Raw genomic sequence first — 13,196 nt, forward strand, 5'->3', positions numbered from 1 at the left:
AATCTGAATACATCCAAACATAGTATTCAAGGAAAGAATACTACACAGGGTGCCTTTTTGTCCACTGGTCAAATGGCTAGCGAATGTTTAAACTTTCATGTTTTCTTCTACCTATAACCAGAGTTACACTCTGTTCCCGTGTTCAAGTAGTCGCATGAACCCTAAATGAGTTATAATACTGAAAAAAATGTATATTTTTCACACACAAAATCACTTTTATAACATATTTTGATCATAACTATGAACATCCAGCATGATATGAGCAAGATTTCACAAAGATGGCTCCTCGAGCGGTCACAGAGTTTTTCAAACGGTATGTTTCAGGGCCTTAACAACAGCCCACATACTAATAAGACACCTTTTTGGAAAGATTAGGATCTAAAGAATCAAACATGCAAACATACGAACAAAAATAAAAAAGCATTGGGGTGTTACGAAGGAGTTTCAGTCAAAAAAAACGGTGTCGTACGGTTCAAAAATGAAAAAAAAATACTTATTTTATGCCAAAACTTTGTCTGAATGGGGCATGCTGGGACTTTAAATGTCCGTCTGCTTCCGCACTTGCTCCATGGCGTGGTTTTAGGGACGTGAGCGCAACAGGAAGCCTTGAGGACCAGGAAACGTGAGACGGCTCCGGCCATTTTGTGATTTTTCCAGGTACTAATAGCTACGGATTTAGTAAAACCTTACGAGTCGACGGAGATTACGTAAGTACATAAACTTAACGGCTACTTTAATTATGTTTTACACCACATGTCTCTTCTCACAAGCGTTGCGGTATTGTAGCAATTTAAATGAAGTTAAACAACGACGTGGTTCCGGAGATAATTAAGGAAACGTTAACGTTTCGAGCACGGTTTCCAAAAGGTTCAACAGAAAGCCTCCAGCAGCCACTTAGCTTAGCTTAGCTTAGCTTAGCATAAAGACTGGACTAGTTGTCTCTGTACAAAACCTTCCAACCAGCACACACAAAGCTCACTAATTAGCACGTCTACAATTTGCTGTTGTTTTGACCGGCAGCAGCTCCTGGCCAGGAAGGATCTAGTCACATAACACCAAAGTAAAATGTCTGCACACTTTGGTTTTTGTACTCACAAAAAAAAGACACAAAAACACAAGATATCGTGGCTTCATTTGTGCACTTTTGGAGGTGACTTTGTCCCCATTTGGACAGAGCCGGCCGGCTGTTTCCTCGTTTCCATAACTCAAGGATTTCCAAACTTGTTGGACGACTCCTTTTAATATAAAACCTCTAAAAAAAAAAATCAGCTGAGAGCGAGGCAAAGAAAGTCAAACGGGACAGAAACCCCTCGGAATAAATACCACCCACGATGATGTCATGTATTGCCACTTCCAACACACACTCACACACAAACAACACTGTCCAGTGTTCCTAAAGGTTGTGTTTGTCCTCCACGGAGGGAAACCGACGCCTGTCCTCCAGCCGTGACTCGCCCTGCCGGCGCTGTGCCGTGATGTGATGCAGTATTTGGGCCCTGGTCAGGGTTGAGTGGAGGCTGCCGAGAGACAAACTGGGGAAGAGTTTCCGCTTTCCGTAGCCGGGTGTGAGAACACGAAACCGTCTGCAGGAGACAGATGTTGACGTCTGCTTTCCGGTCGGTTACTTGTGTTTGAAAAGCCCAACGTGCATTTAGGACAGATGCCAAACCAGCAGACGGTAAAATACCTCGTGAACTGAGCTGCGTCGTCGGGATGTGGACGACGTGCACACACCGTACCGACGGGCCGTGAAGTTTAACGTTCCTGCGCTGTTCTGCTTTCACGCTTTCCTCCAGATGTTGGAGCCCGGCTGCAGAATGTTGATCCCATTCAGCCACGAGAACTTCAACAAAAAGGTCCAGGACTGATGTCAGGGGGTCGGGTCTGGTTCTTGCCAATTGTGTATCAGTGAGGTTCTGGACCTTTTTGCACATACATATACATATATATATATATATGATATATTATATGATATATAAAAAAAATGATGTGTGTATATATATATATATATAATATATAATTAAAGATACAAGAAGAACAACCTTTGAGTTCAGTTCAGATATTTATAGTTTTAAATATATATATATATATATATAAATAAAAATGATAAAAAACGACAACCTCTGAGTTCAGTTCATATATATAATATTTATATATATATATATATATATATATATATATATATATAAAAATTAAGATAAAAAATGATTAAAGACGACAAACAACCTCTGAGCTCAATTCATATATATATATATATATATATATATATATATATATATATATATATATATATATACATATACACATATATATATACACACACACACACACATACATATACATAAAAAGGATAAAAGACGACGAACAAACTCAGAGTTCAGTTCAGATATAGATATATATATATATATATATATATATATATATATATATATATATATATATATATATATATACATACATACATACATACATACATACACACACACACACACACACACATAAAAAGGTAAAAGACGACAGCCTCTGAGTTCAGTTCATATATATATATATATATATATATATATATATATATATATATATATCTGAGTTCATATATAATATATATAAATACACACATAAATAACATGTAAATATATATTTATATATAATATATAAGTAAAGATAAAAGCATAGAAGGCGCCAGCCTGTGAGTTCAGTTGAGTGCGGAGCCGAGCGCTGCTGCTGCAGTCGGGGTCATGTGAGGACGCCGGCTGTGAGAGCAGACAGAACATTAAACCGACAGCCGGCTGCACTGCAACACGCGGCTCGCTTCCACCGGCATATTGCGTAGCCTCGGCTCAGTCAGATATCAGCGATGTCCTGATATGCTGAATGCCGTTTAACAGACCCTGATTCCCTTCCCCTCTCTCTCTCTCTCTCTCTCTCTCAACTGCCAGCCGTCTGCGGGCAAAAAATCGCCCAAATATACCAAATATCAGGACATTATCAACACATTTAAAGCAAACGTTACTGCTGTTCTGAAAAAGATGTTTCTTTATCGTCTCAGGGAGGAAGAGGCAATACCTTCTGTCGTCTCTCACGTCCACTTGTGAATATGTTTCTCCAATACTGTAATTGCTCCGCCACCAGAAGCTTATTTACAGTCTGCGTTTGCTTCAATCATCTGGAGACAAACGGCACATTATTCTCACGCAACTGTTGTAAAAACCAGCCGCAGGGAGCCGGGCTCTACCTGCATGTCGAGCTGGTTTACCTGCTCCACTTGGCAGGCGGTTAACGCATCGCCCTGATCCTGTTAACCATTGGCTGGTCTGAGATCTGCAAGTCAAAGTCAAGTCCAGACGAGATAAACATATATAATTTTGGCCATTTTTGCTTAAATAAATGGCTGAAAACAATTCAAAAAGCTAAATGATTATTAAAATAGTTGCCAACTATGTAAAGCGTACAATTAATCAACTCACGTGCCGCTTTAAGAACAATTCTATCCAAACATAATGAAATCAGTCTCCATTAGGAGGCCTATTTATTACTATTAGAAGCTCCAGAAGTCTCTGGCGTGAGGCAACGGGTGAAGGCAGCTGCCGGCTGGAACCGAGGAGTGAGCAGCAGCTGGAGTGATTCACGACGAAGCCGTGGCTTCATCATCATCACTGAAACCTGCCGAGCAGCAACTGAGCCCGTCGCTCTGGTTTCATCAATCGTGTTCTACGAGAAGCCTAATGTCCTTGTGTTCAAATGTTTTATTAAACTCAATTAAATGTAATTAAAGGCTCCAAGAAAACACTTTTAAAAAAAACACCAGAGATTTGCTCTTGAAGACTTTACTTAAATAATGTTGAGCAATGATTTCGACAGCTAACTTTTCATGGTGCACCGTGTGCCTTGATGGCATCGATTCAGGTTTAAAGAAAGGTACTCGTACTCATTCTCTACCCAACTGGTCCACAACCTGGGGTCTGGGTTTGGGACCTCCACCCAAAAGGAGTCACATTAAGTCTGAGCGCTCACAAGACCATTAAGGGAGGAGAAAGAACGGTTACTTTCATCTCTTTGGAGCTCTGAATAGGACTACCGGACTCTAAGAAGCTTGTTCCCACGCCCTTAAGTTAGATGTAAAACACCTGTGGACGTGGCTTCGATTTTAAGGGTTCAGAAGCCCTAAAACTTAGTGAGTCGCTCCCCAAACTCAACACCAAAATCTTCAAAATTGTCCCTTAAAATTGTCCCTCAATTCAATTGGTCTCATAGAAAACGAGACGTCTGCAGCTCCCCTTGGCTGTTTTCATGCTGGAGGCCGTGGTCACAGAAGGAGGCGTTGCCATTGGCTGTTTTACTAATATAGATGCGCATGCCTGTTTCAATGGTGGGAAATCCTGCAGAAAAAACGTTGCTATTCCAGCATTTGGCAACAACTGCCTACACTACAAAGAGACCCAAAATAGGACGACGGCCTCATCAAAGGAGAGAATCTAAAAGATGAAAAGCTTTTTTTGAGATGAGGAGAACTTTGCGATTGCATCGGCCTCAAGTCGGTGCATGCTTATGTACTTTAACCCTTTTCCAGAAACCTGCGTTACCCGGTTTTAAGCAACCACAGACGCCCTGTGTGCATGGTACTCGTGTAGTCTTTAGTCAATGAATGCACGCAAAGAAGTAGAAAGAAACCCAAGGAATCACACAGAAGGAGAGACATTTTTCAACAAATGCGAAAATAAAACTGTCAAAACACCGGAGCGATCGACTACAATTACCCCGACCGTGTCAAAATCTATCCACTTGAGTCTTTTTCATGACTATTCAAAGGTCAGGGATAATAACGGCTGCTTGTGATGCTGCCGAGTGGGGAACTGTTGTGCCAGTCACTCAAGATAAGAGGCTCGGCTAAATGCCTTAAATGTGCAACGTTTTGAGGGTCGATTCATTTTTCCGGTGCCCTTACGCAACAGGAGGCCGAGTGGTGCCTCTTTGATCCCCGAGAGAAGTGCAAACCGATTATAATCACGTGACATTTTCGCAGCTCCTAATTAAAGCCCGACTCCATCGTAACGAAATGCGTGCCAATCAGTTTACCTGGCAGCTTTCACTTCAAAAGCGCTAAATAAATGCGTGTAAGCAGGCACAAGATGAACTGTGGACAGGGAACAAACTCACGACAATATTTACAGCTCTATGGCGGAGAAGCTATTTAATTCACGAGGACCCGAGGCAACAACATGAGCCGTCAAATACACAACTCCAGACTCCTGCAGCTCAGGAAACAGACTCTCGGAAACACCAGGATTGGCAGCGCAGTCATGGGATGAAGTATAGAGCTCCAAGCTATTGAGGTAGAAGTTGGCAGACACAGCAAAGACATTTATTGGCATCAACTTTGGATGTCAACTTTCTTTAATGCGTGCATTTGAAGCCGTGTGCAAAAAGACCGGACGGGCAGCGACCACGTCGACCAGTCAGCTTCACTTTTGGAATCAAAATACACAACTTTGCAGACGTGATATTGGCTTGGAAGCAATATTACTGCCAGTAATAACTTTATTTTGTACCCAATGAAAGGAAGTTGCAAAACAAATCGGATCTACTTCGTCTGCATCAGATTGTGAGGACCGTGAATGAATCATCCGAGGGGCAAAGACATAAACCTCGAGAGTACTGCAACGGAAGAGCCACAGGTGAAATAGAAGAGAAACAACAAAAACAACAAGATATTAAAATACCATGACCTTTCCCGTTCTCTCAGAATAAAATCTACATTTTTAACGCCCTGCTTCTCAAGTCTCGACTCGCAGCCACAACATTTTTTTTGTTTTCCGAACAATTTCGCGCTCTCTCTGGGTGTTGTTTGCATGCCCGCGTTCCGATATCAGAGTCGAAAGCTCGGCGGCTTCCGGGTGGCGGCGCCCGCCGACCTCGAGCCGCCGATATAATGAGAGTCGAGCCGCGACCGGCGCAGGAACACGCTGATACAAAGTCCTCTGGATGCAGCTAAGTCTGCAGATTAACAACATTTGCAGTCAGTCAAGAGCTGAGCAACTGTCTCAGTAGCTGATAAGTACAAACACACACACACACACACACACACACACACACACACACACACACACACTCTGGCATCACAAAGAGCCCCTGTTGGCCCGCCTGTGGGGACTGGAGTGTTTGGCCTCGGTATAAATTGGCTGCCAGCTGGAGCGACGGACACTGAAGGCCGGCATCAGAGGACGAAGGAGGAGAGGCCTCTTCTTGTGGCGGGAGCTTTGGCTTCACTTCAAAACACACACACACACACACACACACGCACACACACACACAATCCCCTGGGCCACACACACACACACTAAAAGAAAAACTTGCCTGAACTGTAAGCATCCACACATCCGCCGTCCCGTCTCACACACACACACACACACACACAGTTATTGTCTCCTCTTAATTCTGTGTGATGGCCCTCAATCCTCCAGTCGGGATTGGGTGCCTCGGGGGTGTGTTGGGGGTGTGTGTTGGGGGGTAACCGGGCAGACAATAGACGCCATCCAAAGAGAGGCAGACTGCAGCCGGCCAGGAGGCCGAGCGCGCTGCCAAGAAGCAGCAACACTTGAATAATTGAGCCTTTGGGTTTAGCTCGTGAAGGCCAGGAGTGAAGTTGTTGAAGCTGATGTGAAAAAAAAAAAAAACCCGGCTCGCGGGTAAGGTGGAAAACACAGAGAGCGCCGAACCGAAAGAAACCGGCACTCGGAATGTGTGCTGCTGTAAATATCTGGAACTATACAGGCAGGTGGCAACTATTCGTTAAACCTGGAACGGGTTAACGGCAGGTTGTATAACACTGATCTCACGCGTGCATTTTAGAAGGTTGATGTTAGAAACAGGCGAGTGAAGCCGATGAGGAAGTGTCATAAAACATTCAAGTCAGTGTGTTAAAGCTGCATTCTCTCTCCTGACCACCAGGGGGCGGCTTCTCTGGTTGTATAGAAGTATATGCTTCATGTGTTAAAGCTGCATTCTCTATACTGACCACCAGGGGGCGACTCCTCTGGTTGTATAGAAGTCTATACTTCATGTGTTAAAGCTGCATTCTCTCTCCTGACCACCAGGGGGTGAGTCCTCTGGTTGTATAGAAGTTTATGCTTCATGTGTTAAAGCTGCATTCTCTCTCCTGACCACCAAGGGGCGACTCCTCTGGTTGTATAGAAGTATATGCTTCATGTGTTAAAGCTGCATTCTCTCTCCTGACCACCAAGGGGCGACTCCTCTGGTTGTATAGAAGTATATGCTTCATGTGTTAACGCTGCATTCTCTCTCCTGACCACCAGGGGGTGACTCCTCTGGTTGTATAGAAGTCTATATAAATGACTCTACTTCTCTTGATGTATTCCCTCAGTAAACATTGTAAACATGAGTTTATGTCTCAATCTCTAGTTTCAAGTCTTCTTCAATACAGCATGATGTTCATTTAGTAAATGATGCTCATTTAGAGTCACACAGACCATAAAGCAGGGGACGCTTTAGGGCGGGGCTTATTGTGATTGACAGGTCTCTGCCGCTATCAGAGACGTTCATACGGAGTCTCTACGTCACTCCTCCACATTCCAAATACGTAAGTCTGTGGTTTTTATGGCGTCTCTTTTGGGTATATTTGTTCTTTGATTTAAAAACACCACTCTGTTCCATTGTTCTTAAAACCATTAAACATCACTCTCTATGTTACATCATGAGTCCTAACAATCAGCTACTGTACGACACTGAACTATTTTTATGTCCTTCTCTCCGTCGAGCTATGAGGAGGAAGAGACGGTGCTTCGAGTATTTCTTTGGGTCTCCCAGACGAGACCAGATCCAGACGTCTTCATCCCACCGACAACGTATAGAAAGTCAAACACCAGACAGAACTTTGATTTTCTGAGGTGAATTTAGATGATTCAAAATCAGTTGGGGAAAAAAGAGAAAGTGGTTGGAATCCAAATATTCAAATGAAAACAAAATATATTATTTCCTAAGCATTTGACGTGAATGGTTTAGTACAAATAAGCCCTATGGTGACCAGCAAAGAGGAAACTTGTTTTTTTTTAAATTACGAGGAACGTTCACTTTTGGGCGGTTGAAAAAAAAAAGTAGTTAAAAACTCAAATTAGAAGGTTAGACCTTTAAAGAAATTGGAATTGGTTTAGAAAATTGCAAGCGGTGCGTCTCTAACCTCGGCTGATGCTGCAGAAGTAATTACTAAGATAGATATTCTTTATAGTAGAAAGAGTCAATTTTTCTAGATAAAACTGTCCGAAATATGAGGATTTGCCGCTTTCCTTCGTTCTATGTTCGTAAAAGAAAACAAATATCTTTGGGTATTAAGCAAGACAAGCGATTCTGAACACGTCTCCTTGGAGTCTGAGAAGTTGTGAGGCGCATTTCAGAGACAAAATGATGTGAACGGATGTCCAGAGGGGAGCTTTTAGTTTTTACTTTACCGGGACCGATGGCGCTCTGCGATGACGTCCCAGCAGCCTGATGCTCATCATATACCTGCTCTGTGTTTAGCCCAACGCTCCCCGTCGTTACAGGTCTGGCCACGCCCCCCCTGCCCTGACTCCGCCCACACACTCACCTGCTGCCCATTTCCCTGATTAATCCTCCAGGGTATAAACCAGCTCATCGGTTTAGTTTGCATTAAGACTGTCCAACTGTTTGGTCTGCCAGTTTGAGGTCCTCCAACTGGTTTTAAACCAACATCAGCCTTCTTGAACTGAGGAAGTACGGACAACCCGTCTCACTTTTAGGGAGGAAACTTGATCCATATAACAATCCAGATTCTGATATCACGTCAGCAATCCAACCCACCGAGACAAAGTAGTGTTAAGCATTACTGTTGGACTGTTTTCAACAAATCACACCATTTTGCGCACAAATAATTTTATTTGGGAAAGTGGTGAAATTAAGTTAATCTGAAAAAGGTAGCTAGTTACAGCCAACCCATTATATTTATGTTTGGTAGAACTTGAACTTGTTTTAAGTTTACTGAGAATTAAGAAATCGAAGAATTATTTTTAGTAAAAAGTGTTTATTTGTGCAAATTTAGCGTGTTTATACATTATTGCAAATAGTTGACTTTTACCAATATACAAACTACACAATCCTTACTACGCCGCCTATTTAATCGCACAACAAACTGGAGTAGATCCTGATTTTTAATTTGAGATTTAAGTCAAATCTTGACGAAGGATTCACACCCATTACTTCAGTAAAAATATGTTACCTATGAATTTATTGTGCAACCAGTGTTCCTCCTGACTGGTCCCTGTTCACATCAAAGCTAAGCCACTTTGATTTGAACAGAATTAAATCCATTAACCTCGGGTCAGGAGCAGAGTTGTGACGCCCGGTTGAATAACGTGCATCGACTCATTTCTAAAAGCTCAAACTACCATTTCGCTCTCAGTAATCACCGACGCAACCCGTGTGTGTAACTTATCCGAGGTCGCAGCATCGACGCACTCTGCTCGAGTAACTATCCGTGAAGGCCCGGATGATCCTGCTATTGATCCCCGGACCCGATGGCCTCTGATCAGAGTGGAGCAAGTGAACCAATCACTGTGCAGAAGGACGAGACCCTGTTTACTTGCATGCAGGACCATTTTAAAATTGTTTTTCCACAACTTCAATACAGCGGGAGATTAAAGAAAAGAAGAAAAAACTGCTTAAAGCAAAGTCAGTGTGCTTATCTCTGTTGAAACAGCTTATGGGGCTGCTTGAAGTAGGATGAAACCAGGCGGAAACCTCCAGGTCTGAAACGTGAAAGTGGTGCTCTTTTCTACTGGCCACCAGGGGGCGACTCCTCTGGTTGTATAGAAGTATATTCTTTTTTTTTCCCGGTGCACGTGTGCAGACCACATTTTACTGCTCATGTGTTGTATCCAGGCAGCAACCTCCGGTTCTGCCGAGTGAAGTCAATGCAGAAGTGTTGCATTCTCTCTCCTGACCACCAGGGAGTGACCCCTCTGGTTGTATAGAAGTATATGCTTCATGTGTTAAAGCTGCATTCTCTCTCCTTTCCACCAGGGAGCGACCCCTCTGGAAGTATAGAAGTCTATGCTTCATGTGTTAAAGCTGCATTCTCCTCCTTTCCACCAGGGGGCGACTCCTCTGGTTGTATAGAAGTATATGCTTCATGTGTTACAGCTGCATTCTTTCTCCTTTCCACCAGGGAGCGACCCCTCTGGTTGTATAGAAGTATATGCTTCATGTGTTACAGCTGCATTCTCTCTCCTTTCCACCAGGGAGCGACCCCTCTGGTTGTATAGAAGTATATGCTTCATGTGTTACAGCTGCATTCTTTCTCCTTTCCACCAGGGAGCGACCCCTCTGGTTGTATAGAAGTATATGCTTCATGTGTTACAGCTGCATTCTCTCTCCTTTCCACCAGGGAGCGACCCCTCTGGTTGTATAGAAGTCTATGCTTCATGTGTTAAAGCTGCATTCTCTCTACTGACCACCAGGGGGCGACTCCTCTGGTTGTATAGAAGTATATGCTTCATGTGTTAAAGCTGCATTCTCTCTCTGACCACCAGGGGGCGACTACTCTGGTTGTATAGAAGTCTATGCTTCATGTGTTAAAGCTGCATTCTCTCTGACCACCAGGGGGCGACTCCTCTGGTTGTATAGAAGTCTGTATAAATGACTACTTCTCTTGATTTATTCCCTCAGTAAACATTGTAAACATGAGTTTCTCAATCTCTAGTTTTTAGATGAGATGAGTTCCCCATCTGCTACACAGAGACACATCCAGACCTGATGATTACATTTCCTTGTATCGGCTAATTCAAAACCACTAGCTTTCACTTAACCAACTCATTTTCAGTCAATCCTGCCAGATATTTCGCCTGCACAGCAGATCATATCTATCTCTTCAGCTGCTAAATGCTCCACTGTGTTTATGTCAGCTGAACAAAGAGCTGAAACTCACAGTAAAGCTCCGTAAAGCCGGAGGAGAGCTGCAGATTCATCACTCACAAGTGACCCCCCTCCTCCACATTGTAACACATCCATATTGCCATTTGATAAATCGTTATAAAAACACTGACAATAGCCGCTTTAACAGCTTGTCAAAGGCACCCTTTATTTTGATTTAAGTGGCATATGTAGCTGCGTTGTTTCTGAAGCACCCTTCAAAGAGATGTCACTCTGCCAATTAAACTGTGATTAGTAAGATTTGTCCCTTGAATTTCTCCTCGTTTGCGGCGCTGCACGGCTCTCCTCTTCGGCTCGTTCCACACCAAACAGGTGTTGCTAGTGGAAGCATGAAATGCATCGTATCCTCGGGGATACGGGTTGTTATTTTTCTTGGGAAAGTTGAACGAGATGCCGGATGTTTTCACAGCGAATGTAACGGCTCCTACGAATCTGCTACATGACTCGCCCACATCAACACCGTTTTCACATTAACGAGTTTATGGCTGTATTCCCTCCCGCCCACATCCATTCAACAACATAACTTGAGCTGTTTTGTTGCTTTGCCGCTTGTAGTGTGAACACAGCATTAAGTATATTGCCGCTTTTTAAATGACAAAGATGACAGTTTTAAAGCTACTCGTTGTTAAATGCGTTTTTTTTTCCCAATGTTTTGGGCCGTCGCCATCTTGGTTTGTTGCAACCAGAAGTGACACTGAGGGCGGAGCTAAGCACAACTGAACGCTGAAGAAGACGTTTATAGAAAAGTTACAATTAACTTTCATAAAAGACGAAAACACTTACAACTGCCAGACCGGATGCCGCGATAGAGACCTGTCAATCACCTTGTAGCCCCGCCCTAAAGCATACCCAGCTTTATGGACCATAACTTACTAAATGAACATCATGCTGTATTGAAGAAAACTAGAGATTGAGACAATAAACTCATGTTTACAATGTTTATTGAGGGAATAAATCAAGAGAGAAGTAGTCATTTATATAGACTTCTATACAACCAGAGGAGTCACCCCCTGGTGGTCAGTAGAGAGAATGCAGCTTTAACACATGAAGCATAGACTACACAGCCGGAGTCGGCCCCTGATGGACGTTGGAGAATTTTTTTCATATGAATCGGTAAGATGGAGGATCTTTTTCTGGTCCCTTAAGTTGTCATCGTGTCCACGGCTCAACAGCAGGGCCCTTGAACAACCACACCTACTGCAGCTCACTTCCTTTCCTCGCTGCAAACACTGATAAGCTCTTCTGAACATAACTGCCCTTTGGAATCGCGGTTTGGGACGAACGACGCCATCATCTCATTTTGGCATTTTTAATGCCATCCGACAGGCGGTGGTGATACCAAGGAAGAGGCATTCTGAAAATAAGTCATTAAATAAGTGTAATAAGCACAGCTGACTGCTGCTGCCACAGTGAAGGGAAAACAAGGAGATAACAAGCAAAGCAGTTGTGGAAATTCAAATGACTGCATTCATAGAAACTGGGCACGGTGACTGAAAATGTTCTTAAACTGTCACAATAATTGAATGAAGCTGTCAAGAAACTGCAGATTTTTTTTTTGCAAAACGCCGTTTAATCTACCGAACACGCACTATTACGAGGCAGCGCGGCAGAATCGATGCGCCTTACAGTTCGGTGTATCTCCGCGTAGCAGATGTGCTGATAGCAGTAACTAAAAAGCTGCTTGAAAAACATAAATGAGCTCGAGTCAACGGCGTCTTTGACCTCGAGACGAGCGGATTAAATCAAAAAAGGCTGCCAGAGAGGACTGGATGTGCCTGTTGTCTCCTCACCGAAATGTCAAATACACCCTTTTCTTTTTATCCAAGTCACAGCGGTAAGCCCAGCTTTGGGTGCGACTGAGTAATCTTTGCTACACGTTGTCACGACGCAAAGCAGCTCCTCTCGATCCCGGATAATCATCCCGGGACCGGCAGCAGTCGGCCAAATGGTGCTTTATTTGGGCGGCGGGTGGTACTTCGTTTCCTTTGTGGAACCGCCATACATATGTAGAGATATTATATCAATGTCGTGATGGGAGACTAGGCCTTGTGGTATATTTTGGATATCGTGATATGGTGTTTTACCTGGTTTTAAAAGCTGCATTACAGTAAAGAGATGTCGTTTTCTGAATTTTTCTGAGGCTTTTATTCACTTAAATCCACATTACTGATTATTATTATTATTAATACAAAATCTCATGATGTAAATATTTAGTAAAAGTATCGCCCGACCCTCTTGTC

Source organism: Taurulus bubalis (genome assembly GCF_910589615.1).
Source record: "Taurulus bubalis genome assembly, chromosome: 13".
Lineage (NCBI taxonomy): Eukaryota > Metazoa > Chordata > Actinopteri > Perciformes > Cottidae > Taurulus > Taurulus bubalis.